Here is a 23,298-nt window from a genome sequence, read left to right as displayed (position 1 = left end):
CATTCCCCCATTTCCTAGGTCTGGGGATTTCATGTAAGTTTCCTAGGCCTGGGCAAGTTCATGAAAGGAAAGTACTGACATTTTTCCCTGAGCAAGGGACTGTATCCATTCATTTGTCAAAAAAGTAATTAACCTTGTCTCAAGGGAAGGGATTATTGTATCCATTCATTTGTGAATGGATATATATATATATATATATATATATATATATATATATATATATTCTAAACAAAAGACTCAGGCTGAAATTTTCAGACTTGGGTCTTTCCCTCTGCCAAAAGCTCTGGTGCTTTTTCTGTATAATAAATCCTGTCTTATCATTCATCAGTGGTCCATGGGTTCATTCTTCAATTCTCTGAGACCAAGGACCTACTGAAGAAAGAAATTTCAGTAACCAAGTGATGGACATTTGTGTTGTTTCTGACTTTCAGGGTGTGAAGTTTTGTATTGCATTAATCTTATTTTCCGTGTCCTCATGCTTTGACACCTTGTTCAATCTGTCTGCCTTTCACAGAGTTTGCAAATTCTTGGGAAGAGTAAACAACTCACCTATGTGCATTCTTTTGGAATACAAACCAACCAATCTAGAGCCCACACCTCAACCACCCTCTTTATGAAGCTGTCACATTTCAGACCATTATCCACCTGCCCTATGCACCCCAAGCCCAGGTATGAGATAGACAGAGCTATTGATATTATTCGAGGTAGCCAATTCTAAGCCTGCTTACCATGCCTTGCCTGTCCCTTTCCAAGGAAACCACGATAAAGGCTTTTGCATAAGGTTGCCCCCTTCTCCCTTTCTCCTTTGGTTTGTTGACTCACTCCCATGCTTCCCAATGTGGACTTATTTGGGACATGGTTACCTCTTCTTCTTGGAAACTCTGAGTAACAAACTCTGTTTTCAATGGCAATCATCGACTGATCTGTTAGCCCCACTGTAGTTTATAGTTTCTATGAATACACACTGTTTTAAATCAGGTATGTTAATCCATTTATCCAGGCATGTTAGGTTCAGATCAAATCTTCCTCATTTAGAAGAACAGAATGCCCTGGTGTATTTCAAAATAGTTACATTTCCCCCTCTCCTGCTGAAAACATGAGGGCATTTTTGTTCAACCTTTAATGTAAGAACCTGGCAGGGATCATAATGATAACATTCACATATGTGTGGAGGCCCCTGGCATTTTAAATCCTGCCCACAGTTAGGCTCCCAAGATTCTTCCCAATCCTGGTTCCAACAGCAACTTCTACTCCTAGGCCTCTGCTACTGTAAATCTCTGCATCTGCCCTCTCACTTAAATTGTGCGTCCCGAGTTTTACCCTGAAATCTCATTTCTCTGACGGTTGTGAGAAGAGTTGTTTATTTGTTGTGGGTGGTGAGTGATGACTTCCAAGTTCCTTATAGGCTGGCCTAGAAAACAGAAGATCAACGTTTTTATTTATAGACTTTTAAAATATTATTCAATTCTATAAATTAATTTTTAACCTGACTTTATATAAGATTGCATTTTTATAGTTTTTTAAAGTAAATTTCTTTGGAAAGGAACAGTTAATTATTTAAATGTTACTGAAAGGGGTGATTTTTATGACAAAAATGGTACACTAAAATGACCATAAGTATGAAGAAAACTAGAATAAATAATGATGTATAAATACAAAACATGACTTAAAATTACCCTCAAGGACATTATATCTGAATTCTAACAAACCTGTGAGAAATAACTAGTTGCCTTGTGAAAGGACTACTTTATAATACTATTTAATCCCTTATACTCATAAATTTTTCTGTGCAGACATAAAATATATTTGTGCAGATTATACTACAATGACCAGCAGCTCCATTTCACATGAACATATCATTTAAACAAACATGTTACGTGATGTTCGGAGTATCATGAGGTAAACTTCCAACATTTTGTGTCAGTGTAGAGCAATGAAATATTTCTCAGGCCCACAGGACACTCCGCAGTGGTCCTTGCTGGAATAGTACCTAGATGTTAGGAGGTAAGACTCTAGAATGAAAAATCAACCTTCACAGCTTACTCTGTTTCATGATATCTATGTTAACTAGACTAATAACTAAGAAATTTTTAATTTCTTTATTTATAAAAGTTCCACCTTCATATGATTGTCGTGAAAAGTAGTAATGTTAAAAATGGACAGTGTTTTTAAATAAAAGAAAAAAAAGGTAGTGTTTTGATTTTTGCCTGACACATATTAAGCGATCCAGAATGAAAATTATTTCAATATTTTTCTTACATAACAGATTTAACTGAGTTAAACTTTGTGTCTTGTAGCTGTGTATCTAGTTTATACAGAGACCTAAGCTGTCTCTGAGTTTCTGCTCTAGGTATGAGAGAGGATACCTGGAAAAAGTAAGGTCAAAGAGAACAGAGGTCTCAAGGAGACCCGAAGGGTACACTCCTGAGGTCACAGCTCCACCTGTGAGCTCTTAGGAATTTAAAAACAACTTCTTGGGACCTGGAGGCTGACACTTGCTTCCACTTCTGTGAAAAGCTCACAGCTTTGTAAAAAGCTGGAGCCTGCTTCTCCAGCTTGATTCAAACTGTCCAGTGAGAAAGGTACCTGTGGGCCAGAACTTTTTGACTGGGGATAAAAAGGAGAATACTGAGCCAGTTGGGGAGCGTGGCCATTTTGAATTCTTCTGTGCCTTGCTCGGCTGCCTGAATAAAGTCCTTCCTCCTGTAAACACGGTGTTTGAGTGTTCTTTCTCTCCATTGGGCCTCGTCTTCTTGCAACAGGTGTTTTAGTATTTCCATAGTGCTATGCTGTTCATAACTGTAGTGCTTAGTATGAACAGAAATCCAAGGCCTCACTTATGAAAAAGAAAATTTATTAGTTCGTGTAACTGTGAAATTTGTTGAATTATTTTCTATGCAAATGCTCAAAACTACGCTCAGCATTCTTGATGTTCTTTTTCTGTATCTTATTTCAGTCTGTCCTTTTGATATATATACTGGTCTCATGTTTCTTTACTGCAAATTGATTCTACCAAAGTGGTGAGATACAAAACTGTTCCTAGTCCCACATTACATTGTCTACCCCAAAATAACAGAATAGACAGCATCTTTTTTTCAGTTGCAGAAGTAGGGGTGAGTAGATAGTGGCAGGTGAGTCTGATCCTGTTTTCTCCTTTCCTTCTTTACAAAAATCCCCACCATCTGATACCGGAATTTCACTCTTCAGTAGGTCGTTGGTCTCGGAGATTCAAAGAATGAACCCAAGGACCACAGATCAGTGGTAAGATAGGACTTTTATTAGAACTTAGAAAGGAATACAGATAACACCAGAGCTTCTGGAAGGGGGAAAGAACTGAAGAACTCCCTCTGGAGTAACCACATGGGTTCTTTTATCTAGGGGTCTTAGGTCTAGAGGATTACACGTGGTCAGCAGTTGGTAGATGGAAAAACATCTCTTCAAAGTTAGTGAGTGCATTAACAAATGAATGAATGCAGTTCCTCCTCCACTAGGGCGAGGTTATCAGGTCCTTTACAGTCTTTGTCCCTGAGAAAGGATTAGGGTGTGTGCTCCTACCCAAGGTGGAACCACCCAAAAAAACCATCATAGGCTGCTGTTCAGGATCTTATCAGAGCCCAGAGGGTGTGTACCCCAAAAGGCAGTTTGCTTGTGCCTGGACATGGGGGTCTGACCTCTGAGCTCACCTGGGCCTGGAGAATGGGGGTGAGGGCTCCCTTTCTAGCCCTGAGAGGTGGAATTCTGTATCACATCCACTGAGACACTGTGCTCTTGCTGGTCAGGTTGACTCCTTTTCCATTACCTCTGGGTTGACTGAGAGCGTGCTGTGATAATCAGGCCCCTCAGAGAAGCGTGGACCTGCTAGGTGGGGCTCAAATGAAAGAACACTGTGCAGACCAGAGCAACCTAAAAATTCTGAAAGAAACAGAGAAACTTATAAAATCATTTTCACTAAATTGTCCTGCATACGTCATTGCTGTTTTTTTGAAGTTAGATTTATTTGTTATATGAAAAGAAATGTAGCACTCAAAAAATATTACAACTGCCAATATATAAAATGAACAGGTATAAGCCTCATGGAAAAGCAAAAAGAAATATATATTTTCTCATATACATCTACAGACCCCAAGATTTTCACTTATTTTCATAAGTGAAAGTAAATTATAATTTTCATATCTGCCACCTATTGCTATTCAGCCTTTATTATGTGCATGTTAGGAATATACTTAACATACTTAATCATAACATACCTTCAATTTATATTTCTGATCATTCTAGTATTAATATTTATGTATAGATGATAGTAATGTTTTAACTATAGTAATTATATAATGTATAGATGATAGTAATGTCTTAACTATTTAAAACTAATGCACCACTTTTTATTTTTTTAGTTATGGTTTATTAGGATTTAAAATATCCCTATACAAAATCATGATTGCAAACCAATGGGAGAAATATGATTTTATCCATCTTTAGAAATATGGGTATATTTCTGTATTATAATCTAAATTTTTTCTTTTTCCTCCATGATAGTCACTAACTAAAACATATTTACTGAATATAAGTTTTTATAAGCTCTAAGATTTTCAGAATTAGAGAGAAAGAGACAAGATTCAGAACATATCACAGGTCTTCACAGTCTACTTATTTCTTTATGATATGAAAATGATATTCAGCAAATATTTATGCATTCCATGCTTACAAATGTAATAATAGTTGACATAGCAGAATTTTTTTAGATTTTACAAATCAATATCTCAGGGATTACTTTTAGATGGAAAAGAATCAATATAGAACTTAAGTAATTTGCCTCTATTAAAATGATATTGATAAGTTCAGATCAAGAAGGTATACTTCACATTTTTTCTAAATATCATGTGGGTGATTAAATTTTAGGAATAGACAGTGATTATGAAAATTAAAAGTTTCTATCCTTAATACAATTTGATGAAAAATGAGACTGGTACCTGTGGTTCCTTCGTTGCCAAGGGTTATAAAAGTGTGTGGTAGTAAATCAGATTGACTTACTCTTTCGACCATGCTCAATTAGACCACACACATATAAATATTTCTAAAGTTAGAAGTTATTGACATCCTTATGAATAATTGTGCTATCTACCCATTAAAGTGATAGCTATAACAGGCTACTCTGAAACACCCATTTGAACTTTCCTTTAGCTTGACTGAAATTGAGATTATAGTTAAGACATGTTGCCTTGTTCTGAGTATTTTATTCCAGTATTTTATTCAAATGTTTGTTCTTTAAAAACTTAAAGAAAAATCTTCATGCAATTCTTGAATAATAAAGAATTTGTCTGGTCCTTGTTCCAAGGTCCTGGAATGGGGCCTTTAAACCCTTCAAATTGCTTCATGGTTGGAAATTCTTGTTATTTATGGCCGCCCTCTAGAACTACACCTGACTATGAGCTAATGAGGTGGCTCTGATGGGCATCTAGATAGTTTTAGGATGGGGACTGGCTATACCAGAAAGAATAAATGTCATTAGATGGTTGAAGTTTTAAATCAAGTGATATCAGCTCAATATACTGAGAAAAAAATGAAGGCTAGAGATTGAGCTCATCATGTGGCCAATAATTTTCTAGCAGGGGCCAACTCAGACGAAAAGACTCCCAGGCACCAGCTTTATTCACCAGCCGGGAGACCTGATGGAATAGTGTTCCCCAAACCAAGCCCACCCACTAAATTTCTGACCTTCCTTTTATACAATTTTAGAGCTTAGGTGCATCCCCTTCCTCAAAGACAATAGAGGGTCAAGGAAGTTACAAGGTTACCACATAGGCTCAACAAGCATCTTCTGAAGGGCGTATTGATAACAGGAACATCCGCTGCAGTGGGGGTTGTAATTAGTAGCTTTGTCCTTACCCCACACTGCCTGGCTAATGCCTGCACAGAGTTACTAGGGCAGAGTCTTGGTTCTGCTTCACTCCTCTGCCTCAATTTGAACAATCACAAGGCCTCTACCATAAACTCTGGACACCAAACACTAGGGTACTCATCCTGGTTTCCTACATGACCTACATCCATGACAGGAGGGGTTTACATGTTCTGACTCTGCAGAGACAGGACACGCAAATGCTGCTGTTATTACCCTTCCTGATCTTGCCCTGTGGCCACAGGTCTCTTCTTTTGGCTGGTCCTGATTGGTATACTGTAAAGTAAAACCATAATTGTAAGTACAGTACTTTCCTAGTTTTATGAGTCATTCTAGTGAATTATGGAACTGAGGTGCAGTGGGAGCCCTCAAAGTTATAACCAGTTGATGTGGCCAGTATATGTGGTCCAGAAACCTTCAAACTTGCAACTGGAAATTGATTTAAGGGCAGTTTTGTGGAAGACTGTACCCTAAACCAGGTAGTTATTGTCAGAATAGCATTGTAATAATACAAAATACTTTTAATTAAAATATGAACTACTTTATAAGAACAGATTTATTTAAAGTTTCTGTAGCCATAAATATAAAAATAAAACAATTTATGACTAGAATTATTCTTAAAAATATAGCTTTTATATATCTTTTATATATTCTATATCAACATATTTCTTTAAAATAACAGAGGCATTATAAATAACACATTTTTTCTTGAGGCAGTGTCTCTCTTTGTTGCCCAGGCTAGAGTGCAGTAGTGTCATCATAGCTTACTGTAGCTTCAAACTCCCAGGCTCAAGTGATCCTCCTGCCTCAGCTTCCTTAGTGTTAACAGGAATTTTTTCTCCAGTAAGTCCTTGGTCTTGGGGATCTGAAGAATGAAACCACAAACGACAGATCAGTGGTAAGATGGGATTTCATTAGACAAAAAGGAATACGGAAGGAGTAAAAAGTGCCAGAGCTTCTGGCAAAGGGGAAGACCCAGGTCAAGTGTTCCCATAGGTCCTTTGTCTAGGGGTGTATGTCAGATTTTGACCAGGACTTGGTAGGCAGAAAAACACCTTTACAGACTTAATGAGTGCATTAACAAATGAATGAATGCAGTCCCTCCCCCGAGACAAGGTCATTAGGTCTCTGCAGTTTTTGTCTCAGGGAAGGGATTAGGGTGTGTGCTCCCAACTCGAGGTGGAATCACCTAAAATGTTTCAGGCTGCTATGTTCATGACCTTGCTAGAGCCCAGAGGGTGTGGCCTGTTTGTGCCTAGAGATGGGGTGTCATTTCTGAGCTCACCTGGGCTTAGATAATGGGGGTGTCCCTGTCCAGCCCTGAGTGAGGGACACCTGTATCACTGGCATCTAGGAGTATAGGTGTCCACCAAAATGCCATACTAATTTTACTACTATCTTTATTCTTTTTTTTTGTTTCTTTTTTCTTTTGAGACAGAGTCTCATTCTGTTGTCCTGGGTAAAGTGTCTGTCATCACATCTCACAGCAACCTCAAACCCTGGGGTTAAGCAATCCTCTTCCCTCAGCCTCCCGAGTAGCTGAGACTAGCTGGTTTTCTGTTTTTAGTAGAGACAGAGTCTCGCTCTTGCTGAGGCTGGTCTCAAACTCCTGAGGTCAGGCAATCAAATGGCTTCAGACTCTCAGAGTGCTAGGATTACAGGTGTGAGCCACTATGTCTGGCCAACTATCTTTCTTTGTTCACACTTCTGTAACAAAAATACCTTAAAGTGGGTAATTTATAAATAATGTCATAGGGAGGGATTTATTTCTTCAGGACAGGTGAGAGTGTGGGGAAGAATTAATCTCGCTCTCAAGGGCCTACCAGGGGTTCTCAAACTGTTTAAACAGGGGGCCAGTTCACTGTCCCTCAGACCGTTGGAGGGCCAGACTATAGTTAAAAAAAAAAAAAAAAAAAACCTATGAACAAATTCCTATGCACACTGCACATATCTTATTTTGAAGTAAAAAAACAAAATGGGAACAAATACAATCATACCACCTCATGCGGCCTGGGGGCCATAGTTTGAGGACCCCTAAAGAGGTTTCAAAAAATGAATTTTGGAGGGATACATATGTTCGAACCATAGCACAAACTGAACAGTATTTTAAATAAAGTAAAATATTAGCAGATGTCATTTTTGAAATAAGTATAAAATATATTTCAAGCATTATATAATTTTTATATAAAATAAGTCAAAGTAGGAGAGTGTTACTGAAATCTCTGAAAAAGAGTATGGAGAGAAATGATGGCAGCAAAAATAGTTTCAAGGATTGCTAATAAAATACAAAAAAGTGAATTGAGCTCATAATGTTTGATATTTTTGTGTTTATAGGTAAGTATGGAGCAATCTATTTTCTAGATTATATGTGTATGTTATATATAATACATATGTTAGATGCATTCATCCCTGAGAAATTTTACAGATTAATAAACAGATAGAAATAACAATTCTAGTGTTAAAAAGCAGAAGGAATTATTTAAGTCCATGTTGACACTATCTCAAAGCTATTATGAAGGGCTGAATTACTGGAAAGCTCACTATCTTTCCTTGATGTCAGGAGTGGTGGGCAGAAGTGATGGTAGAAATAAGGAAAACCTATGTAGTCTGATATTGAAAAGGTAAAACTTAAAGGTTTAATAGTGTTGGTAATGGCACTGTGCAGTCTGTCCACCTCATAATGTACCCATGTACCTTGTTACGACCAATGTATAACATGGCTCAACAACAGAAATAAAATTGAATATATCCCCCAGCCCAGTGGCTATATCTTCAAGAGATGTGGTTTTCCTATAGGTCACTTTTATAAATATCTAATATGCCTCTTGAATTACAAAGTAAATCATTCATTGCCTCTTTTCTCAGATACGTGTAAATGTCTACAGGAATAAACATATATATACTAGGCAAGAAAGATTGCCAATAAATGTAAGCACATTTGACAATTTTGTATTTTGTGTTTTTCAAATAATTTCTTCAATGAAGCTCTTTTGAGCAATTGGCTTTAAGAACTGTAGAAAACATTAGGCATACAAAAATAGGTCTTTCAAGAATCTTCAACTCATGGATGCAAATAGAAGTGCAAAAAATATATGGAATAAAACTAATTATGAAATTGCTATAATTGAGATAGGTTCGTGAAAGAAAAGAGATTATGTTTTAGTCTTGAGAAAATATTTATCTTAATTTTTTACTAACTTTGGGAACAGAAATGAACTACTCTAAATTACTGTACATTTATTTGTGAATGTGTATAAAGACATAAATCATAGATTGTCAGATTTTTTGTTTTATAATTAGGATAATGCACATGACAATTAACCAGCTCAAATTTTTAAAATAAATTTAAGCCATTATTATTTTGTGCTTTGAACTTTTCTAGTAGAATATATAACAGCATGTTGAAAGGGCACTCAAGGGAAATTATAGTGAGATATTAATATTTAAGTTGAATTTTATGATTAGCAAATTCTTATTTTAAATAATTAGTGGGTGATATTTAAGGTAGACAAAGGTGGGAATAATATTTAAGCCTTAAGTAAACATAAAACAATAGGATTTCAGTAATAAAAGTGGTCCTCTTATTCAGGGAATGGTGCAAGTAAGATTCAGGCCAAGGGTAGCACCTCTTCTTTGGTCCCTTATGACGTTACGCTCTAACAGCTGCTGTCTTCCCATGATCAGGTAAGTGTGCATTCACTCTTCATTTTCTCATTTCTTTTTTTAATTTCAAAATATTAAGAGTATAAATGTTTTTGTTACATGGACATCTCATATCATGCTTAAGTCGGGGCTCTTATTGTTCCCATTAGCTTAACAGTGTTTATTGTGCCCGATAGATTTTAACCCTCTCTCCCATTTCTTTTTTCTTTCTTTTTTTATTTTTGAGACAGAATCTCATTATGGTGCCCTTGGTAGAGTGCTATGGCTCACAGCAACCTCAAACTATTGAGCTTAAATTATTCTCTTGCCTCATCCTCCCAAGTAGATAGGACTACAGGCACCCACCACAACGCCTGGCTATTTTGTTGCAGTTGTCATTGTTGTTTTAGCGGATTCAGGCCAGGTTCAAACCCACCAGCCTTGGTGAATGTGGCTGGCACCCTACTCACTGAGCCATGGGTGCCAAGCCGTCTCTACCATTTCTTGAAGTAGACAATGCTCCCTTTGTCTTAGTGAAGCCACAGTCACTTTAATGAACTATAACACCATGCAGCAACCACAACCTTTGACCCATATTCAGTCATATTCTGCCAAATAACTGTTTCTGTAAATAAAGTTTTATTGGAACACTTATTGCTCATTTATTTATGGTGCCCACAGATTTCACACCTGTAACAGAACTGAGCAGTTGCAATAGAGACTTTTTTTCCTCACAAAAGCTAAAATTTCCTGATTTGCCATTAACATTAATAAAAGTCTGCCAACCTCTGTTATACACATGTTATTGTTTCATGCCTTAAATTTAAGTCCTTTATCCATCTTGAATCAATTTTTGTGAGTGGGGAAAGGTGTGGGTCCAGTTTCAGTCTTTTACATGTAGACATCCAGTTCTCCCAACACCATTTATTGAATAGGGAGTCTTTCCCCCAAGGTATGTTCTTGTTTGGTTTATCGAAGATTAGGTGGTTGTAAGATGTTAGTTTCATTTCTTGGTTTTCAATTCGATTCCAAGTGTCTATGTCTCTGCTTTTGTGCCAGTACCATGCTGTCTTGAGCACTATGGCTTTGTAGTACAGACTAAAATCTGGTATGCTGATGCCCCCAGCTTTACTTTTATTACTAAGAACTGCCTTACCTATATGGGTTTTTTTCTGGTTCCATACAAAACGCAGAATCATTTTCTCCAAATCTTGAAAGTACGATGTTGGTATTTTGATAGGAATGGCATTGAATAGGTAGATTGCTTTGGGAAGTATAGACATTTTAACAATGTTGATTCTTCCCATCCATGAGCATGGTATGTTCTTCCATTTGTTAATATCCTCTGCTATTTCCTTTCTGAGAAGTTCATAGTTTTCTTTATAGAGGTCTTTCACCTCCTTCGTTAGGTATATTCCCAGGTATTTCATTTTCTTTGAAACTATGGTGAAGGGAGTTGTGTCCTTAATTAGCTTCTCATCTTGATTGTTATTGTTGTACACAAAGGCTACTGAGTTGTGGACATTGATTTTATATCCTGAAACAATACTGTACTTTTTGATGAATTCTAGGAGTCTTGTGGTTGAGTCTTTGGAGTTCTCTAAGTATGAGATCATGTCATCAGCAAAGAGGGAGAGTTTGACCTCCTCTGGTCCCATTTGGATTCCCTTTATTTCCTTGTCTTGCCTAATTGTAGTGGCTAGAACCTCCAGCACTATGTTGAATAGTAAAGGTGACAGAGGACAGCCTTGTCTGGTTCCAGTTCTAAGAGGAAAAGCTTTCAGTTTTACTCTATTCAGTAAAATATTGGCTGTGGGTTTGTTATAGATAGCTTCAATCAGTTTTAGAAACGTGACACCTATGCCTATACTCTTCAGTGTTCTAATTAGAAAAGGATGCTGGATTTTATCAAATGCTTTTTCTGCATCTATTGAGAGGATCATGTGATCTTTATTTTTGCCTCTGTTAATATGGTGGATAACGTTTATGGACTTGCGTATGTTAAACCAGCCTCGCATCCCTGGGATGAAGCCTACTTGATCATGATGAATGAGTTTTTTGATGATAAGCTGTAATCTATTGGCTAGGATTTTGTTGAGAATTTTTCCATCTATATTCATGAGTGAGATTGGTCTGAAATTCTCCTTTTTGTTTGGGTCTTTTCCTGGTTTTGATATCAGGGTGATGTTTGCTTCATAGAATGTGTTGGGGAAGATTCCTTCTTCCTCAGTTTTTTGGAATAATTTCTGCAGTACAGGAATAAGCTCTTCCTTGAAGGTTTGATAGAATTCTGGTGTGAAGCCATCTGGACCAGGGCATTTTTTGGTTGGAAGATTTTTTATTGTTTCTTTGATCTCAGTGCTTGAAATTGGTCTGTTCAGGAGCTCTATTTCTTCCTGGCTGAGTCTAGGGAGAGGGTGTGATTCCAAATATTGATCCATTTCCTTCACATTGTCCAATTTCTAGGCATAGAGTTTCTGGTAGTATTCAGAGATGATCTCTTGTATCTCTGTGGGATCAGTTGTTATTTCCCGTTTATCATTTCTGATTGAGGTTACTAGAGATTTTACTTTTCTATTTCTTGTTAGTCTGGCCAATGGTTTATCTATTTTATTTATTTTTTCAAAAAAACCAACTCCTTGTTTCATTAATTTTCTGAATGATTCTTTTGTTTTCAATTTCATTGATCTCTGATTTGATTTTGGATATTTCTTTTCTTCTACTGAGTTTAGGCTTAGATTGTTCTTCTTTTTCCAATTCCATAAGAAAGCTTGTGATGTTGCTGATGCGTTCTTTTTCTGTTTTTCGAATGTAGGCATCTAAGCGATGAATTTTCCTCTCAAAACTGATTTTGCAGTATCCCACAAGTTTTGGCAGCTTGTGTCTTCATTGTTGTTATGCTCAAGAAGTTAATGATTTCCTGTTTTATTTCTTCCTGCACCCATCTTTTATTCAACAGCAGTTTGTTTAATTTACATGCCTTTGTGTGGGGTCGACCGTTTTTGTTATAGTTGAGTTCTACCTTTAGTGCCTTATGGTCTGAGAAAATACAAGGTAAAATTTCAATTCTTTTGATTCTGTTGACATTTATTTTGTTTCCCAGGATATGATCAATTTTAGAGAATGTTCCATGGGGTGATGAGAAGAATGTTTATTCTTTATCTTTGGGATGGAGTGTTCTATATGCGTCTATCAAGCACAGTTGTTCTAGGGTCTCGTTTAAATCTCTTATATCTTTGTTTAATTTCTGTTTAGAGGATCTGTCCAGTTCTGTAAGAGGAGTGTTAAAGTCCCCTGTTATTATGGTATTATCAGATATCATATTGCTCAGACTGAGTAAGGTCTCTTTCAAGAATGTGGGAGCATTTAAATTGGGTGTATAAATATTTAGAATTGAAACATCTTCTTTTTGTATTTTTCCCTTGACTAATATAAAGTGACCATCTTTGTCTTTTTTGACTTTAGTTGCTTTAAATCCACATGTATCTGAAAATAAGATTGCAACTCCTCTTTTCTTCTGAATTCCATTTGCCTGAAAAATTGTCTTCCAACCCTTGACTCAGAGCTTTAATTTGTCTTTTGAAGCCAGGTGTGTTTCTTGCAGACAGCAAATGGATGGCTTGTGTTTTTTAATCCTGTCAGCCAATCTATGTCTCTTCAGTGGGGAATTCAAGCCATTAATATTTATTGAGATTATTGATAAATGTGGTAGTATTCTATTCATCTTATTTTGTGAGAGTCCATTGCTTAGTTTTATCTTTTGTATCAGTGTTGAGGTTAGGTTCTGTCCTTCAATTTCTGACTCCTTACTTTGCTGCTGATCCATTGTGGAGGTCAGTGTGCAGAACAGGTTGAATTATTTCCTGTAGAGCTGGTCTTTTTGTGGTGAATTTCCTCAATGTTTGTATATCTGTAAATGATTTGATTTCTCCGTCAATTTTTAAGCTTAGCTTAGCAGGGTACAGAATTCTGGGCTGGAAATTGTTGTGTTTAAGTAGATTGGATGTAGGTGACCATTGTCTTCTTGCTTGGAAAGTTTCATTAGAGAATTTTGTGGTCACTCTGATGGATTTACTTACCCCTGTAGGTCAAATGGCGCTTACTCCTGGCAGCTTGCAGAATCTTTTCTTTTGTCTTGACTTTGGACAAGTTCATCACAATGTTTCTTGGAGAAGCTCGGTTAGAGTTGAGGCAACCTGGGGTCCGATATCCCTCTGAAAGCAGTGTGTCAGATTCTTTGGTGATATTTGGGAAATTTTCTTTTATAATATTCTCTAATATGGCTTCCTTTCCGCTGGGGCATTCTTCTTCCCCTTCTGGGATTCCTATAACTCCTATGTTGGAATGCTTCATAAAGTCCCATAATTCTGACAGTGAATGTTGTGCTTTCTCTCTCTTCTTTTCTGCCTCTTTTACTATCTGAGTTATCTCAAGAACTTTGTCTTCTACCTCTGAAATTCTTTCTTCTGCGTGGTCTAACTGTTGCTGATACTTTCCATTGCATCTTTAAGTTCCCTAATTGACTGTTTCAGTTCCTTGAGCTCTGCTATATCCTTTTTATATTCTTCATATTATTCATCTTTTATTTGATTCTGTTTTTGGATTTCCTTTTGGTTATTTTCCACTTTATTAGCAGTTTCCTTCATTGTTTCCATCATTTCTTTCATTGTTTTCATCATGTGTATTCTAAATTCCCTTTCTGTCATTTTTAACATTTCTTTATAGGTGGAATCCTCTGCAGTAGCTACCTCATGGTCCCTTTGCGGGATTGTTCTGGACTGGTTCTTCATGTTGCCTGGAGTTTTCTGCTAATTCTTCCTCATGAGTGATTTGTTTATCTGCTTCCTTGCCCTAATTTTCCTTTCACTTCCTCTTGTTCTTTAAGTTCTCGTGCCTGTGGACTAAGGGTTTGATGAGTCCTTTTGGTACAGGACCAGAAGGGTGAGAAGGTTGAAAAGCAAGAAAGGGATGAAAGAAAGGAGGACCGAGTGAAAAGAAAAAAAAAATAGAGAAAGGAGAGGGGGTGGGTAAAAGAAATATTTACAAAAAGAAGAGAGGCACAGAAAGAGGGAGACAGAGCAATATAGGTGTACAGTAGTGTACTTTGACACAACCTTAAATAAAACCCCCCTCTGTGGGTGCCCAGTTGGTTGGTTCCCTTGAGGTCAGCAGCTCTTTGCTAACCTGATCAGACACAGTACCCCACCTCCACCAAGTAGAGAGGAAAGATAAAAATGCTAGAAATCAAACCAAAACAAGTGAACAGAAAACTTTTTGGGATAAAATTGGGTGAAAAACCAAATAATATCAGTAGAAGCACTAGCAAAAATGCAGTTCTAGTTATTGAAAAAGGCAGCAATGGGAAATTATAATTAAACTAGAAAAGTTGAGAAAGAAAAAAGATCTGTATGGAAAACGTTGAAATTAAAAAAGAAAACAACATCAGCAACATCAAAATACACAAAAAAAACAACCAAACCAAAAAAAAAAAGCACAACCAAAAACAAAGCAGTATGCATATGTTGTTGAATATTGTCTGGGCAACACGTGGTCTTCTGGGGTATGAAATATTAATCACAGTTCTGATATGACTGGAGGCTGCTGATTTCTCAAACCCCAGCAGGTAGACACCCTAAATCTCCCTTCAGCCCACTTAAAAGGCATTTGAACTTGTAAAGTTGCTGAGCAGAAGCTTTCCCAGGAAAGTGCTTGTTGCTGGAATCACTGCTGAAGTGGCTATCCACTTACCCAGTGTGCCAAAACTGTCTCACTCTGCCCCTGAGGTTTAGGGCTGCAAGGCGCCTCAGACCCCACCCTTAGGCTACTCAGTGACTAGGTTACTAGCTCCCACCTAATTCTAGCTCTGCGACCCTGAGGGTGGAGCTTGCAGGGGAAGATGACTCACAATTGCTCCCTGTGGCCCACAGCCAAACACTATTAGCTCTGTCTGGCTCAGAGGCTAAGACTGGGGCCCTAGACAACGGCCAAAGTTCTCTGCACTCCCACTCTGGCTCTCCCCAAGGCAGTTCAACTGAGTGCCAAGTCCAAAGACACCAAAACAGTTTATAGGTAAGGTTTTTCTGGTTTGCAGTCTCGCTGCTACTGATCATACAGTTGCAGGCGCATTTAGACTGATTGAACACAAGCGACCACTTGCCGTTTTTCCACTGTTTTAGTCCTCTTGGGGTCCAGAAGTCTCTCGCTGACTCCCTGTATCCTCACAGAGGTGATGCTAGGCAGATCCCAGCAGCCAGAGATGCCTGGAGTCCTATCTCCCCAGACTTACGGTGCCCAGATGCAAGGAAGCTGTTAGTTGGCCACCATCTTGCTCTCCATCCTCTAGTTATAAATTATTAAGCTTCTAAGAACATATATAGAGGAAATTTTAGTATATTTAACTTTTTGGAATTTTCCCACATTCGCTTACATTGAATATATTAATATCTTTATGTTTCATATATATATATATACATACACACATATATATAGCATAAAGATATTACTATACAAACACACACACACACACCATAAATGATATACTTGGATGCTCTTTGTATCTTTGGACACTTTTCTATGTAAGGCAGAAGTTTGATGAGTTATTCTTAGATGAGTAAGAACAACTCATTGGCCTCAAATTCAAGATTCTTCACACCATTTAGTCAACATCCCCTCCATACAAAGAGTGTATTCCTGTAGTATTTGGCTCATTACTGCTCACATTGTTTCATTCTCTTCCATCACTTTTTTGCCCTGTCTCTCCAACTACACTGCTCAGAATTCTTTAGCCCTGGCAGGACTCACCTTTTATGTAAGGATTTCTAAGTCAATGTTCCTCAAACTTTTTGGCACCAGGGACCAGTTACTTGGAAGACTATTTTTCCACGGACTAGGAGGCAGGGAGGAGGGATGGTTTTGAGATGATTCAAGCACTCTACTTTTATTGTGTGTTTTATTTCTATTTTTATTACACTGTAATATATAATGAAATAATCATACAACTCACCGTAATGCATAATGAGTGGGAGCTCTGAGCTTGTTTTCCTGCATCTAGACAATCCCATTTGGGGGTGATGGAGACAGTGACACCCAAAGTGTGTCACTTAAATCCAGTCTATTCCATAGTCTGGTTGGTTGGGGGGTGGGGTGACTACAGAAAACCTTGCTTCACAAGGATGGGATGCTGTGTATGGAAGCGGCTTTCCAGTGCTTCTGTGGTGATCTCAGGATGTGGACTTTAATCCAGAACATGTGAAGAGTTGAAGTTGTCTCCAACCTGCTTTAAGGCCACCAGCATTTAAGACGGCAAATAGTTGATCCTTTTGTAGCAGGGACAAAGTCGATTCCCCTCGCTCATTGACAAATGGCTCACAATCCATCCCTTCCAGTTCAAGGGTCTTTGGTGTTTGAGGAATTATGCTCAGACTCTTCTGAAAGCTGAGATAGGCAATCATGTACCAGCTGAGAGGAAGGTGGCCCTGGCTCGGTCTCTTTCAAAATCTCTGCTAATGTTTGAAACAAGTCAGAAATCCCAATGTCTACTCATGGATCCCAAAATTCCAGTTTGGCTCTGGATGCAACTACGTTATCCACCAGCTTGAGCAGTCTCGTAGTTCTCCCCTGGACTGAAGGCTGAGTTCACCGAGCAGTTGAATATGTGGCACTAGTAAGCGAACTGTGTTACGCAATCTGTGTCACTGAAATGTGCTGTCAGTGGTGACTGCTTTTCCTAAATAAATCACTGCAGCAGCTCCCTGAAGCCAAAACTCTGGCCAGCGATATCCCTCTAGAAAGCCATCATCTCCTTCTCTGTGTGTGAGAGCAGCCGCATTGAGCTGTGTCCCTCTCCTCACAGAGCCACGAGAAGCGGTGAGTGAAGGGCGTGTACTTCAATGTGGTTGATCATTTTAATCATGTCCTGCAAAATGTTTAGTTCAGGTGACATTTTTTGGCTGGCCATCATTTCTTTATGGATGAGACAGTACATAGACTCACGTTCAGAAGGGACCTCTTTGACCCGAGTAACGAAGTGGAAAAGTCGTGGCAGCTGCACTGACACAGAAGGACCAGTTCAATTTTCCTGACATGCAATAGTTCCAAGACTTGAACAGTCCTGCAGCTGTGGTGTTGTTTGGCAACAAAATGTACCTAACACATCCTCGCACACATCCTCCTGAAAATCCATCGTCCAGCAACAAGCCGCTGACTAGTCAAGCTGGACTGAGTACCACAGTCATTCCTTAATCATCTCTGACAACTGTGCCTCCATTTCCTCTGCTGTTTCATCAGTTCATCTAGCTGTGGTGCTAGCTAGAAGAGGAACATGTGCTGCCTTTGAATTGCAGTGTCTCCTAAATTTCACAGCACATGTCCTGAGCAACAGGCAGGATCAACTCTCCCACAATAGTAAAGCGCTTCCTAGCAGTAGCAATGCAGTTAGCCACTAGGAATTATGCTCTGATTCACACACATATGATGAACTGGTGGCCTGCGTTAATTGCTTCTGTTCCTAGTGCTTATTTTTTTTTGCTTTCCTAAAAATCCAAAGGGCTTGTCTTATAATGCAGAGTGCTTGGTCTTTGTAGACCAAACTAGTCTTGAAGGTTTCATGGCCTTGTTGGCTGGCCGGTCACCACATATTACACAAAGTGGGCTTGGAGAATATGAATCATCTGTTTCAATGAACCTCTAACTTAAGTAGGACTCTCAGTATTTTTTTTTTTAATTTATCTTTCATTTTGATGGCAGTTTTAGAATTCTCTGCTGTCTCATCATTGGGTCTTAGCACCCTTTGCAAAGATGCTCTCCAGCAACATCTGCTTTTCACTGATTTTTGCTAGGATTACCTTGTGGCCTTACCAAAACTAGGAGACGATTTCTTAGTGTGGGAAAGAGGTGCAGATAGAAGTGATAGATGAAATAATAGGCCATGTGCAGACAGTAAACTAAGTGTTGGATTCTGACTTAATGCGGGCCTGCCACCAGGGGCAGCTTCATTGTCACTTGCCACTCACTGCTAGGGCTCTGGTAGGAGCCTGCCAGCTACTGATTTCCTGTGGTCTCTGTGCAGTCAGACTTCTCCGCTGAGAATAATCTGTGTTTGCAGCTGCTCCCCAGTGCCCTCATCACCACATCAGCTCCTCCCAGATTCTCAGGCACTAGATTCTCACAAGGAGCACACAGCCTAGATCCCTTATATGCTCAGTTCACAGTAGGGTCTGTGCTCCTATGAGAATCTAATGCTACCACAGATCTGAGGAGAGGTGGAGCTCAGGGGTGACGTGAGTGAGGGGAGCTGCTGTACACAAAGCTTCACTTGCCCACCAGCTGTCCATCCCTGCTGCACGGCCCAGTTCCCAGCAGGTCATGGACCAGTGGAGTCAACAGTCCCAGGTTAGGGGACCATAGCTCTGAGTTACTTCAGTTCACAGTTGCTTCTGTTCCTCATGAAGTCCTGGGCACCAATTTTATGACCTCTCGATTCAGATCACAGCCTGCATTTTAACACCTCTGCTATTTCCCTGTGAACTGTGTGGTACCATGTGTAATGTCTTTTGCTCTCTATGCTTTTCTCCCTTCTCCAAACTCATTGCAAGGTTCTAAAAACAAAGCACCATGTTGAAAAGCTCATATGTGTCTTGGTCTTTGTGGACCAAAGAGGTTCCTTCTGAACATGAGTCTATCCACTGTCTCATCCATTGATAATTTCTCTATCCTCATATTTCTTATTATTTTTCAATAGCCACATTATTTGGGGGATATTTTTGATAGGAAATATAATATTTCTTCTCAATGTTGACCAGTTTTTCACTTCAGTCAGAAAAAACTAAGTAATGACTAAATGAATAACTTTTTCTAAGGGTGAAGGGCATGCATGTGGTATAGGCGGTGTCTATCTCAACATTTGAAGTAAAAAAAAAAAAAGAGAGAGTTATCTCTTAATTGCAGCCATAAACTTCCACCTTCTGGGATCTGAAGAGTATTTAAAATGAGAAAACTAAGACATAGACACTTGGAATCAAATAGAAAACCAAGAAATGAAGCTAACATCTTACAACCATCTAATCTTCAATAAACCAAACAAGAGCATACCTTGGGGGAAAGACTTCACGAAGAAGACTCCCACGGCAATTGCAACAACAACAGAAATAAACAAATGGGACTTCGTTAAACTGAAAAGCTTCTGTACAGCTAAGGAGACAACAACCAAAGCAAAGAGACAACCTACACAATGGGAAAGGATATTTGCATATTTTCAATCAGACAAAAGCTTGATAACTAGGATCTATAGAGAACTCAAATTAATCCACATGAAAAAAGCCAACAATCCCTTATATCAATGGGCAAGAGACATGAATAGAACCTTCTCTAAAGAAGACAGACGAATGGCTAACAAACATATGAAAAAATGTTAATCATCCCTATGTATTAGGGAAATGCAAATCAAAACCACCCTGAGATACCATCTAACCCCAGTGAGAATGGCCCACATCACAAAATCTCAAAACTGCAGATGCTGGCGTGGATGTGGAGAGAAGGGAACACTTTTACACTGCTGGTGGGACTGCAAACTAGTACAACCTTTCTGGAAGGAAGTATGGAGAAACCTCAAAGCACTCAAGCTAGACCTCCCATTTGATCCTGCAATCCCATTACTGGGCATCTACCCAGAAGGAAAAAATCCTTTTATCATAAGAATACTTGTACAAGACTGTTTATTGCAGCTCAATTTACAATTGCCAAAATGTGGAAACAGCCTAAATGCCCACCAACCCAGGAATGGATTAAGAAGCTGTGGTATATGTATACCATGGAATACTATTCAGCCATTAAAAAAAATGGAGACTTTACATCCTTCATATTAACCTGGATGGAAGTGGAAGACTTCCATCACAAGAATGGAGTAAAGCATCACAAGAATGGAGAAGCATGAATCCTATGTACTCAATTTTGATATGAGTACCATTAATGGCAATTAAGGTCATGGGAAGGGGGGAAGGAAAAGCACAGAGAAGGAAGGAGGGAGGGGGGTGGGGCCTTGGTGTGTGCCACACCTTCTGGGGGCAAGACATGATTGCAAGAGGGACTTTATGTAACAAATGCAATCAGTGTAACCTGGCTTATTGTTCCCTCAATGAATCCCCAACATTAAAAAGATAAATAAATAAATAAAATGAGAAAACTAGAGTATATGCAATAGATTAGTGTTTTAAATGTTCAAAAAATGGTAACTCTATTACTGCCTTCTCTTTTTGTGGGATAAAATTCTCATTCTCATTTTCAATGTGTTCACTTTAAGTGATACAAACCTCAATGCTGTGCGTGACACAGATGAAACAAATTTCTCCAGTGAGAGTATTAATTGCTTAGTTTTGCTTCCATAAGCATTTTGGCTTCTATACCAAGTGGTACATGCATATTTATTTTCAAATACATAGTGGGTTATAAACTAAGTTTTTTTGTTTTTTGTTTTGTAGAGACAGAGTCTCACTTTATGGCCTTGGTAGAGTGCCGTGGCCTCACACAGCTCACAGCAACCTCCAACTCCTGGGCTTAAGCGATTCTCTTGCCTCAGCCTCCCGAGTAGCTGGGACTACAGGCGCCCACCACAATGTCCGGCTATTATAAACTAAGTTTTTAAAAATAATATATTTCTTCAGACTTAATAGTTAAGCATGATATTAAAAATATGATTGCATAATTGATATTTACTTTTGTCATATAAACTTATTATTCCTTTCATTCAGAAGTAGTCATCTCTATCATTTGCATATTCAAAAATAGCCAAGGTCAGTGGTATTTGTGGTGAATACTGTGATGTTATATCTATATATATGGTTTTGATTGAAAGATTTACTTTCCAGGTGGTGCCTGTGGCTCAGTGGGTAGAGTGTTGGCCCCATATACCGAGGGTGGCGGGTTCGAACCCAGCTTCAGCCAAACTGCAACCAAAAAATAGCCCGGCATTGTGGCAGGCGCCTGTAGTTCCAACTACTTGGGAGGCTGAGGAAAGAGAAACACCTAAGCCCAGGAGTTGGAGGTTGCTGTGAGCTGTGACACCACAGCACTCTACCGAGGGCAATAAAATTAGACTCCGTCTCAAAAAAAAAAAGAAGAAGAAATATTTACTTTCCTATTTTCTTGAATCATTATGGAGAATATCTCTCGGCTATCAGCCTATTTGAAGTTTTGCCTTGGTTGATGAAAACTGTCCTGCTCAAGATCACATATTCTTCCCCTGGCATCCTTCATGTAAAGGTGTGTCCCCAGCATTTTGTGAGTAAAATTAAAGACTGATTTCAGCTCCACAGCTCCTACACGGGCATAGCCAAGGCTTTGTTTAGGACTACACGGTGGCTCGATTTCTCCCTTGATGAGAGGGAGAAGATGTGACTTTTTGTGGACTTCCAAAGCATCATCAATCTACTGAATAGATCTGTTTCTCTTAATTTATTTCTGTGACCTCAGGAAGAAACGTGGCAAGTGAACACATGTGATAGGAAAAAAATCCTTGGAAACTATATTCTTATTAAATTTTTACAAGTAAATTGAGATTTAGTTAGGTGAGATGGCTTGTAGAAAACCTGCAAAAGTTGGTCAAAAGTATCTGTGTTCAATGTTTGATTCACTTAGCTTTTCTTTGTCATACCAGCTTATGTATCTAGATATAGCAGAGGACTAATTAGTATCTTTATTCTTCTTACTAAATAAAGAAGATATAAGATGTTCATTACAACTTCTGACTTCATCACCAAGAAGCTATTTAACCTTAGTTGAGTCATTTAGCCTAGACTGGCTTCTATCGCTTCATTGATAAAGTATTAAAATTGGACTAGCTGGTATTTGAAGTTATACCTACTTCTAACTTTCTTAGTCTTAATTAGGAAGAAAGTAGAATTTTATAGATATCTTTTACTTAGTATATTGTAAAGGCAATATGAACCTCTGTAACTTAATTGGTCAATAAAAAGAATAAAGGATTCTTAGGAATAAAGGATTACTTAGGAAAATGTAATTGATTTGCTACATCATATTTTATACCCTGATAAAATGTTAGATAAATATTTAAATATAAAAAAGAAGCCACAAGAGAATGCAAAGAATTTATGGATGAATAATATTCATAAGGCTTTCCCCCAAAAATAATATCTATAATGGTTTCTCCCCTTATAAATTGCTTCGTCAAATCTTTTCTGTTGGTGTGTTTGCAATTTTATTATTCACATATAAGATATCTTTATATAGTAAAGGTATAACTTGTCATTGCAAAAATATGTTTCTCCATTTTTCCATGCTACACTTGGTATAGCTTTTTTTTTTTAACCTAAATAACATTTAGGTGTATTTAATCTGGTAATCTCTAATTTAATTGGAAATTGAAAATCATTGATAAATCTGACTTCCTAAAAATTTAAAATATCATAAATAAATAGAAAATGGGAAATATTTCATAACAAACATTCAATTCCTTAATATAAAAGTAGCTTTTAAATATCAATAAGAAAACATAGAAATCCTGATAGACATTTGGCAAAGAAAAACAAGTAATTTATAACTTCGTGGTATTATTGAAAAAAAAAAATTGCAGAAAGGTAAATGTACAATAATTACTGCATTATTTATGACACAAAGTAGTAAAAAGTTTGAATCAATCTGAAAGCTTGTAAATTAATCATTAGTTAGATAAATTTGGGAATGGGTGTGTAAACGAAATAGTATGCAGTCTTAAGAATAATTATATAAACCTATATTTATTGATGGGCTAT

This window comes from Nycticebus coucang, chromosome 5 (genome assembly GCF_027406575.1).
Source record: "Nycticebus coucang isolate mNycCou1 chromosome 5, mNycCou1.pri, whole genome shotgun sequence".
NCBI lineage: Eukaryota > Metazoa > Chordata > Mammalia > Primates > Lorisidae > Nycticebus > Nycticebus coucang.
The sequence above is the reverse complement of the archived record's forward strand: the minus strand, read 5'-3'. Positions refer to the sequence as shown.